General features: G+C 45.0%; 1 long non-coding RNA gene across 1 annotated transcript in view; it reads left to right on the top strand.

Annotated features, from left to right (window-relative positions):
- The window catches only part of LOC112650174 (uncharacterized), an 82,159-nt gene extending 68,658 nt beyond the window's left edge, over positions 1-13,501 (top strand). The window contains exons 4-7 of the long non-coding RNA XR_007414118.1: positions 726-958; positions 1,104-2,323; positions 6,345-6,449; positions 9,898-13,501. This is a non-coding gene — a long non-coding RNA (uncharacterized LOC112650174). The remainder of the gene's footprint in view (positions 1-725; positions 959-1,103; positions 2,324-6,344; positions 6,450-9,897) is intronic.
- The last annotated feature ends 5,372 nt before the right edge of the window (positions 13,502-18,873 follow it).

Here is an 18,873-nt window from a genome sequence, read left to right on the forward strand (position 1 = left end):
GAGCACCATTAGCTGCTTGAGGGAGGGCCTGCGTATCTTGATTCCCTGTGATATCCGCGGGCTAACATGGCATCTGGCAGGAGTTGGTGCTCAGCATACATTCCTAGGATGAATGCCCTGAAATGAGTGCTGTATTCTGCCTTACAAGATTTTTATCCCAGGACTTTGGGTCCTCAATAACCTTTGTAAAGGCCCCATTAAGCTCTTTCTGGAGGACCATAAAAGCTTGTATCATAAAAGGTTGGGCTTTGGCTTCATCCACTTGTGGAGACACAGCATGTGTAGCAGGCCTGGAAGGTCCGTAGAAATCTAGTCCCTTTGCATTACCTGATGATCGCATGGACACCTGGAAAGGGCAAGCACTTGCATATGTGCAAGGAGGTGGCAGATTGACATGGAAGCTTTAACAGCTTGTCTGGTTGACAAGGGCTTCCCACCCCTTGGGAGGCAGTGTGGCATAGTGCTTAAGAGTACAAACTCTAGGAATCAGGCTGTCGATTTCAAATCTTGGCTTTGCTGCTTGTTAGCTGAGCGATTGTGGGCAAAGCCTGTGCCTCAGCTTTCTTGTCTGCAAAATGGGGGCTGCACACTCGTCCCTACCTCCTAAAAATACCCTGAAGAATTAAGTGAGTTAATATCTCTAAAGCACTTAGCACTTTTAGAAGCAGTACCTGGCACCTTAGAAGCCCTATTAAATGTTTATTAAAATTATTATTATGTTCTAGAATAATCCCAGTTCAATAGCCACTTCTGGGCTCTGCTCTGTGCCAGGAGCAGCATGTGGATGGGAGATTCCAGATGAACAAGTCATGGCTTTGGCTCCCAAGCTGCTTGCAAAATCATTTTAATGGGGACATCATGAAGGAACGATGGAGCTGACCCAGCCTTGGGCTTGAAGAGGAGAAGGCCAAGGACAGACATCACAATCTGTAGCTCTCCACATTATACAGATGGGAAGGTAAAGGGCCCATGTGAGAAATACCTGTGACGTATTTTCTAAGGATGGAAGTAGTAATACTTCCCATTCCCTTGCTTTTCTAGAACCTTACCACTTTCCTATCAAGATATAGACTCTAATTTCCCTCTTCTTGAATCTTGGGCAGGGCACCGAACTTGCTCAGAAAGAATGGAATACTGCAGAAGTGAGGCTGAGTGACTTCTGAGGCCAGGTCATGAACAGTCCGGGCTGGAGAGGGAGATGGGCTTCTGTCTTTGGAGCTGGGACATTTGCTTTTGGAGTCCTTAGCCGACGTTGAAGAGACGTGCGGCTACCATGCTGTGGGGAAGCCCAGGCCACAGGGACAGGACACGTGCAGGCTCTCTGGCTGATAACACCAGCTGAGGTCCTTGCCGACAGCCAGACATGTGAGTGAAGATGCTTCCAGATGATTCCGGTTCCTCGCCGCTGAGTCACTCCCAGCCTTTGAATTTTCCCATTTCAGTCTTCAGACATTGGGGAACAGAGTCAAGCCTGTCCTTTCTCCAAATCCCCAACCCACAAAATCTGTGAGTATACTAACACGGTTATTTTAAGCCACTAAGTGTTGGAGTGATTTGTTCTGCAGCAACAATAAGCAGAGCCCCGCCCTCAGACCTTCTGCTAGGACTTGTCTTTTTAAGACTCCGAGCAATAGACAATTCTTTCTCCAGAGGTCTTAGAGGAAGAAAGCATGCTTATAACACAGTTAAGATTTGTTTCTTCATGAGTCTAGAGAATTCCCCATGATCAAAGATGTTACAGCTGGAAATGTTTCTAGAGCTATCATGCTTGCTGGCATCTGGCTGTGGCAGCTCCCAAGGGAATCACCCCCAGCACCCCCAGCAGAGAGGGCCTGAAGAGGACCTTCCTCCTCGCAGCTCTTCTGAGCGGGCACAGATTGCAATGGCCCGGACAGATGGAGGCGCCAACCTAACACTGAAGCAATGGTAGAGTCACCCAGGGGGATGGAATTCTTGAAGGAAGAGAAGAACTCTCCATTTGGATGGCAAGATGGTTCCCACATTTTCTCGATCAACTGTTACTCATATTACTGTCTACTGTTTGCCCAGAACTCTATTGCTGATGGCTATTCTTTTGTTCAGTCCTCATGATCAGGGTGGGAAGTAGTTTGACAGCCTCATCACAGAATTCTAGAAACTGAGGCTAGAAGACCAACCAACCCAGGAGCACATGTATCCAGTCAATGTTGAGGACTAAAACCTATGCCTTCTGATTCCACATCGAGGCTTCTTGTTATTGTGCTCTGAAGAGAATCCCTGTTTTGGAGGGGAAAAAAAAAAAGTGATGTCTGTTCCAAGATCATCAAGAGAGTGCTTGTGAAAGGTGTGATGGTTTTTTCTATGTGGCTTTTCAGGCCATTCCCACATGCTGGAATTTGGCACTGCATCTATACCAGGAAGTCCATTTTCTGCTCTGGTCGGTGGCTTTTGTGCAGTTCTTCACAGGAATGAGATAAAATCAGTGATTATTTGCCACTACCTGTGGTGTAAATATTCCAACCATGGCTGTCTTTGAGCCACCAAACTGATCATTGGCCATGGAGTCAAGAAGGGAGGTGCACATTCTGCTCTTGTGGGCCAGTTACTAGCCAGCTCCAGCAATGGATGAAGCCAGTGCTATTACAGGGTTTCTGTAATGCTTTGTTTTCCCCAAAGAAATCAAATGCCCTCAGAATTTTCAGATAATCAAATGGTGCTGCCATTCCCCAAGCCAGAAGGGTGGGCCTACTTCTGAACACCACTTCTTTTTTTTTTTTTTTCTTTTAAGTTTTTATTTATTTATGATAGTTACACACACACACAGAGAGAGAGAGAGAGAGAGAGAGAGGCAGAGACACAGGCGGAGGGAGAAGCAGGCTCCATGCAGGGAGCCCGACGTGGGACTAGATCCCGGGTTTCCAGGATCGCGCCCTGGGCCAAAGGCAGGCGCTAAACCGCTGCGCCACCCAGGGATCCCATGAACACCACTTTTATAAAGGGGTACCAGTCATCAGCTTCCAGGAACTGCTTGCAGTTTTCACCAGTAACCCAACCCCAATGGCACAGGCACCAAATACTGAGGCCTCGGTGTGGCAGGATCATCCTGCTTGTGTTGGGATTAGGGTGGAGGACAGTATTGCAGGGCTGGGGAGTAGCAGGAGACAAGCCCTTAAAACTTCAACCTTGCTCCGTAAGTCGGTCATGGCAGGCCTGAAGCTCGAGTGGTCCCCTTGGCTCCCACCTTTTGGGACTGTGAATAAAACCTTGAAGGGAACAAGGGGTCCCCAGTGTGTGACTCTCTTAAGGGCTGAGAACGTGCAGCCTTTCTTCTCTTACTGCCCATCCCCCCAAAGCCTCCATCCCCCTCTTCCCTAGACGCTTGGTAGCAGCATTATCTTTCAACTCCTGTGGAAGAGCAGATGCAGAGAGGTGGGGACCTCGGGGGTGGGAGGGATCCAGTCTGGTTGGAAATAGAGATCGGAGGGGTATTGGTGCACAGCGAGCAGGTGAGGTCCCCACTGCAAGGGCAGACAGCTGCCTTCTCCCACCTCTGGGAACCAGCTGCTGGCCCAAAGCAGGTAGAGGCGATTAGAAGGAATGGGACGCCCTCCTACCTTTCAACCTCCACCTACTTCCAAAGACAACACCGACCTCCCACAATCCCTGCAACACCTGGACAGCCCCACTTTCCCTGAATCTATCATCCTTCACTCTGCCCTGCCCTTGTAACTGCTGCTTACATTTGAGACCCTGCTGAGTTTCACCTCCCAGAAGATCTTTTCCAGCCATGCCTCTCACCTCAGCATACACTACCCGCCCTCCTTCAGCAGGATGCAGTCTGGAATGGAAATGCAGCCCCTGATCCCAGCCCCCGAGCTCCCATGGCTGGTTCAGGCCTTCACCAGCTCTACCTCATTTCCTCATCTGCAGAACTAGGGGGTGGAGAGGCGCTTCACTTACTGCAGAGTTCTAGGGAGGTCTGTGCCACCAGTGTGCCTCCTATGTAGTGCCAAGCAACCAGCTCAGCCTCTCCATTCTGTTCGAAATAGAAATGCCTCAGGTCAAAGCAATTTATTTGCAGGCACTTACAATGCAGTCTTGCCCACAGTGGCTCCAATTCCATGCTGACATTTTCGATAGAGCTGGTCTAATGGAGAAAAATGACTTTATTCCCTAAGCAAGACAGACGTTCATAGGGATTGGGGTGGGTGGGTGGGGGAGAGGTTTTATTTACATGTCACATTACTCTAATTCTGAGAAATTTCAGCATCCTTTTGGCTTTGCTTTCCATTTCTACCCATCCCATTAATAAAGATTAATGGAAAGGGCTAGAACCTATTGAGAGAAATCAAAATGACAATTTTCAAGTCCTGTTGCCTAGACACACAGCGCGCCCAATTTGGGCATCTCATAAAATCCCATCCAGTTAAAACTGTGGTTATTAGGCAATTAATACTTAGTTTTGGTTCTGCTTACTCTCTGGAAATGCTGTTTTCCAAAAGCATAAATGTGACAGGAAATTTCTTCATTCCGTTTATCCCTAAGTAGTTTAAATATTATTTCATAACTGCAAATAGGCTTCTCCCTTCTTGTGCAGCCAGGCTGCAGCTGTCCTCCTTATCTGGGATGTGGGTATGACAACGTGTTTATTCCGAGGATGACAGAGGGGAGCAAATGAGACCACGGGTAGGAGAAGTGTTTCCAGGTTCTTAAGCTCAAAGGCAAGGAGGCAAATGGCCCCTCACAGTCCTGCATGGGCTTTCAGCTCTAGGAGCTGGTGTCCATTTGTCCTTTTGTTCTCTGGAGAGAATGGGGGTGACAGACAGGATTGTGGGGTGGAACTAGGTCCTGGGATACAGACCCCATTAGCACAGTTCAAGAATGGGAGATAGAAATACTTTCACAAGACCAGGGTTTCTCCATGTTCTTTATTTCTCCCTGCCTTTCACAACTCGTTCTCACACAGGCCCCATTACTCTAGGCTCAAGGAGTGATATTTCTGTGAGGCCAGTTCTTCAATCTCCAAATTTGAGGAATTTGCAAATAGTCATCTCATGTGGCCCCTGCCTCAGTTTCCTCATGAACTCTTCCATCCCACAGGTCTTTTTTTTTTTTTTTAAGATCTTATTTATTTATTCATGAAACACACAGAGAGAGAGAGAGAGAGAGAGAGAGAGAGAGAGGCAGAGACACATGCAGAGGGAGAAGCAGGCTCCATGCAGGGAGCCTGATGCAGGACTCAATCCCAGGTCTCCAGAATCATGCCCTGGGCTGAAGGCTGCACTAAACCGCTGAGCCACCCAAGCTGCCCATCCCACAGGTCTTTATGTTTATGAAGAGCAGACCTTTGGGTCCTTTCCTGTACTGGGGAATTCTGAATGCCATTGTTGTCCTATTTATACTTCTCCTCAAATGTAAATGTTCTTCTGGGAAAAGGATTCCTCATTTGTAAGAGATGGCTTTGTAAGAGATTTAAGACATCAGGGGCTAGGGGGGTGGATTTTCAGTAGAGGCTTCTAGATTTCCCTATTTCCAGCCTCAGCCTGATGAAGTCCTGGCTGATTGATCTGTTGAGGAGAAACAAATTCATGCTCATTTATATCTCCTCCCTGGAACAGAGCTATCTTGGTCTTATTCCATCACTTCTGCTGCCAAATGAAGTATAGTCCTTCATGTGTTTCTTACCTGTACTAGAAAACCAGCACCACCGAAGGAACTCTGACCAAGGAAACCTTTCATTTAGAAGAACATGACCACTAAGTTATTATGGATCATTCTGCATGTGCCCATCATTTTTAAGTTCTCTCAGTCTCCTGGTGAGCCAGGCAAGTCTGCGCTCGTTTTTTAGAAGCCAAAGCACAAGGAGAAGCCTTGTCTTGCCTGAGGATACACAGATAGCTTACTACCATAGTCCAAGCCAACTCACCTGGATTCTTGCTCCTTAGGATTTCCCTAAGGCCTTGGGTTGTGTTCCTAGGAAGCAAGGTCCTAGATGACAGATGTCAAATTGAAATGGAGAAGGATGAGATCAAGGAGATCTCAACAAGAAACAGTGTAAAAAGTGCTCAAGGGAGGGAATGTAATGCATCAAGCATAGCACCATTGGGCATGGCTGTGGGCAAGTCAACCCTTGACAGACTGGTCAGAGGGTGGTCTTCTATATGGACCCAGCCTTTGTATTGTGTACATACTAGATGATCTTAGGGCATCCAGTGCCTTGCCAGAAATCAAGAGCTTTGGACTTCTCAGAAACTCATTTGGGATCCTAGAGGGCCAAGGGATTATAGTCACTGAGATTTCCAGTCAGGGAATGTGGTTGCCTTGGAAGTCCAAAGATTTACCATGGCTTTTATTTCCCTGACCAGCCTTTGCAGACATTGTGGTCATGATCTGACTGCTGAGCACTTTAGAATCTATCATCAAGAGCCACAACAGACCTACAAGAATCCATACCTACACCTGAAACTCATGTAAGTCACCTATCCTCAAATAAATAAAATAAAATAAAATAAAATAAAATAAAATAAAATAAAATAAAATAAATAAAATAAAATAAAAAGAATTTATCCCTATGATCTCAAGAGGAGTAATAATGACAGATACCAAAAGAACAAGTTGCTAAGTAGAGCAAAAATAGAGCTAACAGAGTCCACCCAGTTTTCTACTCATTCTTCTTGCATTTACATAAGAGCACACAGCTGGATGAAGTGGTGTTGATACAGCACCTACGGCATCCAGTGTGTTTACATACATACTAGTGTGTTCAATGCCATCTTGCTATTAACAATTGTTATTTTCTCTGTTTGAGACTCTGAGAAGTTGGTGTTGGGCCCAAGGACGGCGGTGGTGGATGTTCTGAATCCAAAGCTGATGCGTGTGCCATCACATTGGTGGTCATTCATGGCATTTGATGCAAGTCAAGAGAATCCACCAATATAATTTTGGGATGCTTTGGTAGAGAAAGGCAGAGCCCTGAGGTACACCATCCTGACCTTGGTTTAATCATGGCAGTTTTGATCTTAATTTATTTTAAACACTAGATTTTATATGCAATTTCATCTGACCTAAAGGTTCTGGACATTTAAGAAGTCCTAAAATTCATGATTCTTCATCTTTTGACCCAACATTTCCAAATGAATAGGCCCAAGGACCTTAGATAGATTATTTTTCATATCCACTTGATCCTTGAGTGCTTGGAGCTTTGGGTTAACTCTCATAGATGCCTCTATGGTAACATGAATGAGCCTGTCATTTGTGGCAAACCAACCTGGGGCAGTGAGACTGGGTTTGTGTCCCAGTTGTACCACAGAATCTTTTTGTGACCTTGGGCAAGTCACTTCTCTCTGACCTCAGTTTCCTTATCTGTAAAATGAGGACGTTGGACTAGATCAGCTTCTAGGCCTGACATTGTGGAAAAGGTTGAGGGAGGAATGGTGACTGTTGCAATTTTCCAAAATAGAGCACCCATGCTTTCTGGCTGGAGGCCTGGCAGTAAGGTTGCCAGATTTAGCAAGTAGAGATATAGGACATCCAGTTAAATTAAACTTTCAGATATACAACAAATACTTTCTTAGTATAAGTATATCCCATATTCCAGACATGATTATATTAAAAAATTATTGTATACTTGAAATTCAAAAGTATCTGAATTTCCTACATTTTTGGCAACCCTATATTGTCCTCTCCATCCCTTTAATAAATAATTGAAAAAAAAAAAAAAAAGCAAATGAACAAACAAGAAACTTGTTTGTTAATTTTTGGTCTTGTTATCTTGATAAAACCTTGCTATCTGATCTTTCATCTGTGACATCACAGGACTCAAAATATTAAATGCAGAAGTTAAAAATAATATTTCTAGTTTTTCTTTTAACATTTATCTACTCTGTTGTGCTTAAGAAACACAATTCTGCATTCGTATATTACATTTTGTGATTGCCTGGAGAAATGTTTTTTTGTTTGTTTTCCCCTGTATCTAGTGATCTAATAACTGACGCTTGACTTGAACAAGCCTACCTTCTCCTTGTCTCAAACATGTTCTTTTGGCCAAGACCCCCACTGCCATGATAAGGAATTCTGCTTTCTGCTGGCTGCCTGAGTTTCCTTCAAACTTAGTATTTGTGTTTTAATTCCTTCTCTCTCTCTCTCTCCCTCTCTCCCTCCCCTCTCTCCCTCTCTCTCTCTTTCTCTCTCTCTCACACACACACACACACACACAATCCAAACGTGCACTTTTTGCTTTTCAGCCAGTGATTGCATGTAGCTGGTGGTTTGGTGATTGTGAAATAGTCCTGAAATATCAGTGAGGAAAGTGCTCCCCCTGCACTGTGGTCCAACTCCCCACAGGAACTTCAGGTTTCTTTCTGCCTCCTTGGGCAGGAGGAAGCACCAACTTGGGGTGGCCCTGGGCTGGGGAAGCAGAAGCTGGCATGACAACTCCCTGCTCCCCGCTCCCTGCTCCGTTCTCTGACCATTTTTTCAAGGGACCCTTTGTGAACACTACGTGGTCCCATCAGGAAATTGCATGCATTCTGGCTAGACTCGATGGCACACCTACCATGGCCAGGCTCATAGGTAGGAAGCCAGGGAGGAACTAGCTGAGTGTCTGGCTGGAAAATGGCCCCTCCACCCTGATCCTCTATATGCTGGATGTCTGTGCACAGAGATTTGAATGAAAAGGTGTGTGGTGTGTAGGAGGAAGCCCTGCACCTGAGAATCTGGAGACTTGCATTTTCTTCTCGAGTCTTCTTGGGACTTGGAATTTTTTCTTGATTGACTGGCAGACTCAGGTCTGGGTCTCAGGGTCCTTCTGGTCCCTGAGGGTTGATTGGGCTGATCTCTGAGAGACATTCCAGTCTTGCCTTTTTGTGATTCATTCATGTATTCACTCATGAATTCATTAACTGCACATCTAAACACAGGACTGGAAATAGCAAATTCTGCATATTGGGGACAACAAGAGCAGATGATGGGATGTACTTTTCCCATTTGTATTCACCCTGGGAAACTTCAATGAGAATTGGAGCTAAGTATGCAAATGTGTAGGCATAACCGACTTTATTTTATTCTGTCCATACAGGAAGTACTTATGCGTACCAAGCTCCAGGCTCTGCTTAGGGGATAGAGCTGAGGCCAGCAGTGCTCCTACATTGGGAAGCTCACAGTCCAAGGGGCTAGAGAGCCAGGGAGACCACAAGGCCCCAGAAGCTGTAACTTTTGCAGTGGTGGAGGGAAGGGCAGTGCCCTGAGGGAGAACCAAGGAAGAAGTGGTTCATTTACCTCTGCTTATTTCTCTTATGGAAGTGATATGTAGGGGGTGGCTCGGACCATTGGGACAGCAAATAGAGGAAGTGTATGCTATCAAAAATAGAGGAGCGAGGAGGAAATAAAAGTTCTAATCTAACAGAAGCACCAGCCAGAGTGGCCTGACAGGGACCAAGGATGAGTAACTTTCCTGGTGCTTCTGAAGCTGGGGTATTTCTCCTGTGTAGAACTGGGACTGGGCTCAGGAAATGGGACCCTGCCTCCGTAGTCCAGAAGGGCCACTTGCTAGGTGTCAAAGCCAAAGCCCTGGGTGCTTCTGTATCCCTCAGGAAGGGATATTCGGGACTTCCCATGGGAGGAGGGGGAGGCTGCTCTCAGAGGTTTTGTGTTCCTCTTCAGGCCACCTGGTTTGGCTCCTGCAACAGATGGGGACAGGCTGGGCCATGAATGCCTTCTGTTCCCAGACTCCCCACTGGGGTGTGAGAACTCCCATTGCAAAAGGTACCTCTTATATCCAGGCTATGGCATTCCATATGGAGGGGTAAGGCTGAGCTGGGAACAGAGAACCATACTGTCATCATGACACGAGCCTGCCAGGTACCCTCCGTCGTGGAGTGGCCATTGTGTCTGTAATCACCCCTCATTTCAATTCCACAGAGCTCTCCAGTTGCACAACCTCCAACTCTTAATCCACAAGCCCAAGCTCATCTCCTGCCTGAGAGCTCACAGCATCATCCGTCCATCCATCCATCCGTCCATCCATCCATCCATCCATCCATCCCTCGCATGTTACACACAGTTCCTGGCACATTGTTGGTAAATATTCAATTGTATGTCAGTTACAACTCAGTTAAAAAAAAAGCTAAGATCAAATCATATAGAATGAGGGTGATCCCTAACACAGTGACTGATATGTTAATAAGAAAAAGGAGAGGGAGACTAAACACAGAGACACAGAGAAATGGAGACATACAGAAAGGGGAGAAGACAAAGCCACTGATGTCAGAGGCACAGATTGGAGTGACCCAGCTTCAGGCGAAAGAATGCCCAGCATTGCCTACAGCTACCAACCCAGGGAGAGGCAGGAAGAGTTCTTCCCTAGAGCTTTCAGAGGGGGCCTGGCTCAATAAAACCAAAAGAAATAATCCATGCAAACTGAATGCTGAGTGAAGTTATGAATGGCTAAAACATAGAAAATGATCAAAGTCAGGTGCAGTGAGGGGCTCTTAGATTGGCATGTGAGCTGGGGTTGTTGAGCCTCTGGGTTCCAGTAGCTCCCTGCTCCTGGCATAGAAGCCAGAAAGGCAGCCCCATAGAAAGGAGCACAAGCAGAAAATGATGCATATGCTAAGTCATAAGGGCTGTTTAGAAAATAAACCAGTACTTGATTTGATTAAAATATGAGGCAGGAGGGCACACTAGTGTTTGCATCTGATCTTATCAGTGAAGGGTAACTATATGGATTATGGTGCAAGAACTTTATTTCCATCAGAGCTAAAGAATCTCTTAGAAGCCTTGTAAATCTTATCTAGAACATTTTGAATTGCCTCTCATATTTATTTAGATCGTGCAGGAACAATTCTGTATTTCTCCTGAATACTTCTAGGCTTTCCAAAGCTAGGTGTGCCTCCCACTTTGTTTCTGCCTCTGCTGATTCTAGGCTACATTGTGATTGCCCCACACTGTGGCCTCCAAAGTCCCCAGAGCTAAGGGTTATAGAAACCAGTCACAGTAGTCATAAATCTTAGGTCAATCCCATGCTCATTTTATTTAAACATTGCTGAGACCAGAGCTCTGGGAGGATCTAACAGAGCCCCACAGAACTCAATGGCTCTCGACCCCTCATGGAGTCAGAGAGCAACTTTGAAAATCTTCTTTGAGGTCATTACTTAAGTCCGTCCTCTGATCTCTCCAAGGAAATTCCAGCAAGAAGTGTCTCTGATTGGATGCAAAATGGTAACCTCCAAATGGTTACCAGGAAAATGAATCTTTATAGCCCTACTTTCTACCTATCTCATATTGATCGGAGAATGGAGAGAATTGCAGGAATAAGGCTCACAAACACTTGGAATTTTTTGGAGACTGGCAAGTCAGATTTGAAAGTTGATGGGCTTAGACACTGTTGAACTGTGTTCCCAAAAAAACGTGTGTTGAAGTCCTTACTTCCAGTACCTTACAGAATGTGACCTTATTTGGAAATAGGTTCATTGTGGATGCAGTTAGTCAAGTTAAGATGAAGTCCTACTGGATTAGAGTGGACCCTTCATCTAGTATGACTGATGTCCTTACAAGAAGATAATATGAAGATGCAAAGAGAGAATGCCATGTGATGACAGAGGCAGGGATCGAGCAAGGAAGATGTAAGCCAAGGATCCCCAAGGATTTCAGGCTGCCACCGGAAGCTGGGAAGAAGCAAGGAAGGATTCTTCCCAGAGTCCAGAGGGTCCTGGTCCTGCTGACACCCAGATTTTAGCTTTCTAGCCTCCAGTACTGTCAGAGAATAAATTTCCATTGGTAAAGCCACCCAGTTTATGGCACTCCATCCAACTAGCCCTAGGTAGCTAGACAATGTATTGCTGATTGGAGACTCAGACTCTCCCCATCCTCCCATCCTATCTTCCTGCCCTGAGAGCGATGCTCTTGCCTGTGTGAGAGGTGGACTGCATGTCCTGGGGAGGAAAGGCCGGTGGCCTTCTTGAAAGAGGCATTCTGAAGTATCTGCTAGCATGTCGCTAGGTGTCCTGTGGGTGCTTGAGAATACCTTGTTTGAACCAGACTGAGTTATGGTGAAGACTTCATTAGAACAGGACTGAGGGGAATTCAAAATAGGGAAAATATTCATCATGTTCCTCCTTCATAAAACTTTCCATTTTCCACGGTCCCTGCCAGCACTCTGCCATTTGCAGTCGTGGGTATGTGCTCACAACCTCAGGCCACGTGCATCCTTGTGATTGGCCCTTTGTCTGCACCCCAGCATTGCTGTTACATCATGTGATAATGCCGGCCTGATCCTTCATCCGGTCGTTATACCACAATCATTTCACCATTTCACTTTTGCTGGTCATTAATTTCAGTGATTTTTTTCTTCTTTCTTATTCATTTAGATACCATTGCGAAGAACATCTTTGTGCTTATGATTTTTTCCCAGTTTCATGGAGAAACAATTGACTGACAACACTGTATAAGTTGAAAGTGTACAGCAGGATAGCTTGGTTTGCATATGTCTTGCAGTGATCACCACAATAGGTTCAGCTGACCTCCGCCTTCTCCCACAGATACAGTGAAAAGAATTGTGTTTATAAATTTTGATTCTTTTGAATTATCTCCAAAAAATTTCTAGGATAGATCTACTGGCTCAAAGAGTAAAATAAGCTTAAGGATTTTCTTATATGTTATTATACCATTTTCTAAAAAAAGTAAAATCAAAATGCAGTGCCATCAGAAAATATGTGCCAAATGGTGCTTCATTACATTTTCACTTTCTGAGGTTGAGGATGCATTTATTTCCTCTGTAGGATTGTCCTCGTGCAAATTGATATTTACCCACTACTGTACTGGGTCTTAATTGTACTGGGTATCCTTGCATAATAGACATTAAACCGCCTCGGCTATATTTTTAGAAATGGCTTTCCTTTTACTATAATGGCATTTGTGTTTTTAAAATTCATTTATTAATTATTATTTTCTATTTGAAGTGTAGCCTACATATAATATTATTTTAGTTTCAGGTGTACAACATAGTGATTCAACACTCCTATACATTATGAAATGCTCTCCATGGTAACGCAGTCGCCATCTGTCGCAAAACAGAGTTAATATAATATTATTGGCTATATTCCCTATACTGTACTTTTCATCCTTGTGACTTATCTAGTTTATAACTGGAAGTTTGTATGTCTTTATCCCATTTGCCAATTTTTCTGTCCCACACCCCCGTGTTTCTGGTAACTGCTAGTTAGTTCTCCATATTTTTGAGTCCATTTCTCTCTTTTTTTGTAGTTATTTTTCAGTTTTTTAGATTCCACGTGTCAGTGAAATCATATGATATTTGTCTTTCTCTGACTTATTTCACTTAGCACAATACCTTCTAGGTTCATTCATGTTGCCCCAAATGGCAAGAGTTCATTCTTTTTTATGGCTGAGTAATATTCCACTATGCATGTATACACATCACATCTGTTCATCTATCAATGCGCACCAACATTGCTTCCTTCCATAATTTGGCTATTGTAAATAATTTTGCAATAAACAGGGGGGTGTATATTGTGCTTTCATTTTCTTTGGGTAAATACCCAGATGTAGAATTACTGGATTGTATGGTACTTCTATTTTTAGTTTTTTGCGGAGCCTCCATGCTGTTTTCCAGAGTGGCTGCACCAATTTACATTCCTGCCAACAGTGCACAAGAGTTCCTTTTCCCCCACATCCTCACCAGCACTTTTCTTTCCTGTCTTTTTGAGACTAGCCATTCTGACAGGTGTGAAGTGGTATCTCATTGTGGTCTTGATTTGCATTTTCCTGATGATGAGTGATGCTGAGCATATTTTCACGTGTCTGTTGGCCATCTGGATTATTCAATTAAACAATGGGCAGAGGACCTGAATAGACATTTTTCCAAAGAAGACATACTAATAGCATGTGTTTTTATTGAAGAGAGCAACATTTCACTGAAGAGAAGTTGTTGTGGAATTGAAGTTTTTCGTTTTTTGGGAAGTTATGCTATTATTTACTATTTATCAAATAAATGTTCTTCCAAAATTGTGATTAAATATTCTGTTTTACTTCTATTATTTCTATGGCTCTTTTTAATAGTTTACATTTTTATACACTTGGCGTTTATTTTTTCATATCACATAAGGTGTAATATAAATTATCTATAAATTATAATCTAGTTACATAAAATAACTGATTAAGAAGTTTTTTTTAATTTTTTTTTAAATTTTTTATTTTATTTATGATAGTCACACAGAGAGAGAGAGAGAGAGGCAGAGACACAGGCAGAGGGAGAAGCAGGCTCCATGCACCGGGAGCCCGACATGGGATTCGATCCCGGGTCTCCAGGATCGCGTCCTGGGCCAAAGGCAGGTGCTAAACCGCTGTGCCACCCAGGGATCCCCTGATTAAGAAGTTTTAATGATTAGTTTTGATGATTATTTATGTACCAAATAATCTTACATACTTTTTTCTGTTATAAAAATTCATGTTATTTATTTTTTGACTATTATAATTTTTTATGATTGCTGCTTTGTGATTTGGTTTAACTCGTAGTAGCCCTACTCCTCTTACTGCTATTTTTCCAGCATTTTCTTTTTTTTTTAAGATTTTATTTATTTATTCATGACAGACACAGAGAGAGAGAGAGAGAGGCAGAGACACAGGCAGAGGGAGAAGCAGGCTCCATGCAGGGAGCCCGACGTGGGACTCGATCCTAGGTCACACCCCCGGGGTTAAGGCGGTGCTAAACCACTGGGCCACCAGGGCTGCCCGTATTTTCTTTTTTGTTTGTGTCCCATACAGTTATATTTTCTATGAGCTTTAGATTTATTGTTTAGTTTTAAAAGAAGATCATTTGACATTTGGCTTAGTGTGCACCTAAGATATACATCCATTATTTGGTAGGTCAGGATAGGCAAAACTTAAGTCATTTCTGGGTGGAAAGAGCTGGGTTTTCCAACTGGACCATCCCTGAATATGAGTCCTGGCCTGCCACCCGGTTACTAACCACACTGAGCCTTATTCCCCCCTTACCAACAGAGAGGTAATAAGGCCTATCTCAGCGGGGTGTCATTCTAATTAAACGAGAGAAGGGATGTGAAACGCCAAGCACAATACCCGCCATGATGTGGGCACTTCACTTTCCTTTCCTGTTTGTTCTCCCCCAATCACAATGTGGAGCTTCATTTGACCTTCTCAAACTCACTCCCAGTTTTTATGTATCATAAATAGATTCCTTTTTCCCTTTATACTTTCACAACTATTTCTTGCCATTATGCAAGGATCCTATAGATTACTGCCCTTTGATCACATACACCACCTCTTTGTGTGGCTCTTTTATCACTGTGGATGGTTCTTTTCAGGTAGACACAGTGCTCCCTTCGGCTTCTAGCTTCTGAAAGCCCTAGCAGTGTTCCTAATGAGATGTCAGAATGCTTCAGTTCTTTGAAGCATGTCCAGGTTATCTTTGCCAATAGTCAGGAGCTATCCTTGCTTTGCTCCTCCAAGGACTTCATTCCTGGGTCTCCACTCTCTGATACTCTCAACTGAAGGAGCTAAGTTCTTCTGTAGGAAGATTCCAGATCTGAATTCCAGCTCTGTATCTCTCACCTCATCCTCAGCCAGGACTCAAGCAGCCTGCGATGGTTTCAGATTGGGAGTCTCTCTTTGCCCTCCTGTGGACTTTGCATCTTTGCGAATGCGTCTTTCCAGGCCGACAGGCCCTGGAGCAGAGATCTTTGCTCCAACCCATTCCCCAAGGCTTGGCGGCCTCACCAGAATAGGCCACCAGAGCTCCCAGGAGCCGCCGGGTGGCTCACCTGACACCCTCTCTTCTGAGAAGAGTGGAGGGCAGGGTTGAACTTCCCAGCATTACCCAGCTAGACCTTGATGCTCTAATTTCTAGTTCCTTCTCTTAAAGGACCTATTCATGAGAAGGGCCAACATGGAAAATAAGTAAAGAAAGAGCAATGCCACTTTATTTATAGTTTGGGGAAGTGAGAGTCTGCCCAAGTTCGGACCGTTCAGTTCATTGTCATTACTTTCAGCAGCTGGTACAATTGCCCATCCTCTGCTCTGCTGGCCCTGGAAGGTCAGGCCCATGCTGCCCAAGAGGCTCATTGTTAGAGCTCGCATCCTCTGTCAACGGCGGCCTTGTGCAATTTCTCGCTGGTGTGGAGAATGTAGATATTTACAGGGCTGTGCTTTCCTACATACTTTCATGCTTTAGCAGAGAGTATCACGCAGGCACATCCCTAGGGCTATTTAAAGCTTTAGAGGAGCGCCTCCTGAGTGCACACACGTGCCCGGGAACCTCAGTGGAGCACCGGTATATTTTGAGTGGCAGTATTTGACACTGAATCGCAGGCCAAATTCATCATGTAGGAGACAGAAGCTGCAAGATATGACGAGAGAGAGGCTGGGCCCCACTCCTGCCTGTTCCTAGCGAGCCAAAGCCCACAGTCCGGGGAGTAAGGAACAGTCAAACTGCTTATGATGAAATGATGCAGAAAGAGCATCCAGCCTCCAGCAGGCAGTGACATTCCCTGGCTGACCAGTGCCAAATGTGTGGCTGGCACTTCCACACGCACCCCCATTGTACCCTCCTGTCAGTCAGGGCTGAATGGGTGGTGTTACCAGCCTCACCTTATTCATAAGGCCATGCAGAGAAGGGGGCTGATGTTCTCAAAGTTGCATGGCCATAGCCAGATCAGGTTCCAGACCCCAAGCCTGGTGCTCTTGCCTTGATACCACAGCCATCTATTCTTCTTGAAAAGATAAGAGGACAAAGGAACCCAAGCCCAAAATGAAATTAATGATTTCCAAGCAAGCTTCATTTTCTCCAGTCCCTGGTGCAGCCATTGGATGATCACTTTGGTGTCAAACTGTGTGCCAGGGAGATGAATGCTGATAGCCTTTGGTGCAATGGGCGATGCCACTTGATTTTAAATAATTTATTTCTGAGGTCCACACCAGCAGAATTTGTTTATCTGGTGAGTTGTACTTCCTCTCTCTCCCTCTCCTATTTCCCTTTCTGAATGGGTCACTTGGGATGCTCGTCTCCATGTGCATCTGTGTGCACTTGGGATCTGAAACCTGAGCCGGTGCCACCACCAGCTGCAGGAGCACACCACTCACCGCCGTTTTTGGAAACCAAAAATGACTGGTCACATAACTGTGATTAGATAAAGCTTGTAATTTGTGTTTGCTGTAGTCAGCGACGTGGTATTTTGGGACAAACAGCCGCTCTCTGCTACATATAGCTTGGAATTTGCGGCTTTTGTATACCCCACCATTGTAAGATCAAGGAGGTAGAAGAGAAAGAAGGGAGAGAGAAAGGATGAGTGAGGAGGGGTCAGGACATTACACTCAGTGGACAGGCAGAGATCGAGGGAGGCTTGAGAGCCAAAGGGCCCCCAGGAAATATGTAGGTGCCTTGCCCTTGAGAGGGACCCAGTCAGGTGCCGTCAGGCTCTAGAATGGCACCATCCTCCTTTCCTCCCGGTAGAGCCACTTGACTCCCAGGGAAAGGCTCAGCCCAACCTCAGGCTCTGGGAAAAAAAATCCTAATTGGAGCCAAAGCATGAGTGAAGAAGCCCAAGGCTACTTCCTTTTGCAGAGGCTCAGCCTTTTAATCTGGCTGATAGACATTCTCTGATCAAAGTCTTCAGTTCTCAAAGGCCAGCCTCCTTCCCTGTCCCCAATTCGGGGAACAATGTCCTTGCCTTTTTGAGTCTCAGCTGGCTAAACCCTCATTCATTCACTAAACAATGACATAAGGCCTTCACATGCCAGGCCAGGAAGGGTGCCAGGGTACAGAAATAAGCCAGCCTGAATACCAGTCATCCGCACAAAGGCACCATCAGGTGTGCTACAGCCTTGTCTGTGTGGAATCTGTATACCAAAGGTGTCTTTCTCTGAACAAAGAAGGCATATCCCGAAATAATCACGCATCTTTAACCCCAGGCAGGAAAGAGAAATGTTGACTTGATTGGGCACCCCCCTTTAACTCTGACTTATCAGTTCCCCCGTTACACCAGTTTTGGAGACACTGCTACCTTACAGAGGGGAAAGCTAAGGCCCAGAAGGGTGAGGCAACTTGTCTGAAGACATGGAACTGGTGGTGGCAGATCCAGTGTGGGATTCAGGTCAGCCTGACTCCTACTCTAGAGCTCTTTCCACTGTCTCTTTGATTTTAAGGCATCCAGGTTATGGTCCCAGTCATAAACTTAAATTGTCACGATCAATCAATATTTTGAATTAACTGTCATTTTCTTTGGGGGACACAAATATATAGAAGTTACAGGCCATGCCCTTAAAGCACTTAAGATTTGTGAGAGGCAGTGACATATACAGAGACATATACAGAGAAAGTCATGCTAGAATGTAGAACATGCCAAGTGGCCCCAAAGAGGGTGTGGAGAATGTTGGGAAGACTTGTATGTGGGTAACATGAGATCACTTTCTGTAGGGAGCAGGCATTTGAGCTGACTCTTGAAGTATTTTGACTGAGGAAATTGTGAGAAGACAGAAGACTGCTTCTGGCTGGGGGCACTGGGCCCGGGGTGGAAAGCTTGTGCTGTGTAGGAACTGGGAAAGAGTCATTTCAGACAAAGGAGTGACCATAAGCGCAGGTTAGAGGTTTACAGTGCTTGGTTCGAGAAAAGGCGGTGGTTATCCAGAATGGCCAAGAAGGATTGGGACAGGGAGGTGGGATGCTCCTTCACACAACTGTATGAGACCAATGGAACACATGGACCAGGGGACTCTTTGGAATGGTTGGTTTTGGACAACCTTGTTCATCTCAGATACAGTTTCTGGATTCATCTCTGGTTCCCATCTTGTAGGCACCCCCTAGAGTACAGTGAGGAGACCAAAATCTCTGCCCTCGGCTCTGTCTTTACTGAATTTTCAACTCTA

Source organism: Canis lupus, chromosome 11, assembly GCF_003254725.2.
Source record: "Canis lupus dingo isolate Sandy chromosome 11, ASM325472v2, whole genome shotgun sequence".
Classification (NCBI taxonomy): Eukaryota; Metazoa; Chordata; class Mammalia; order Carnivora; family Canidae; genus Canis; species Canis lupus.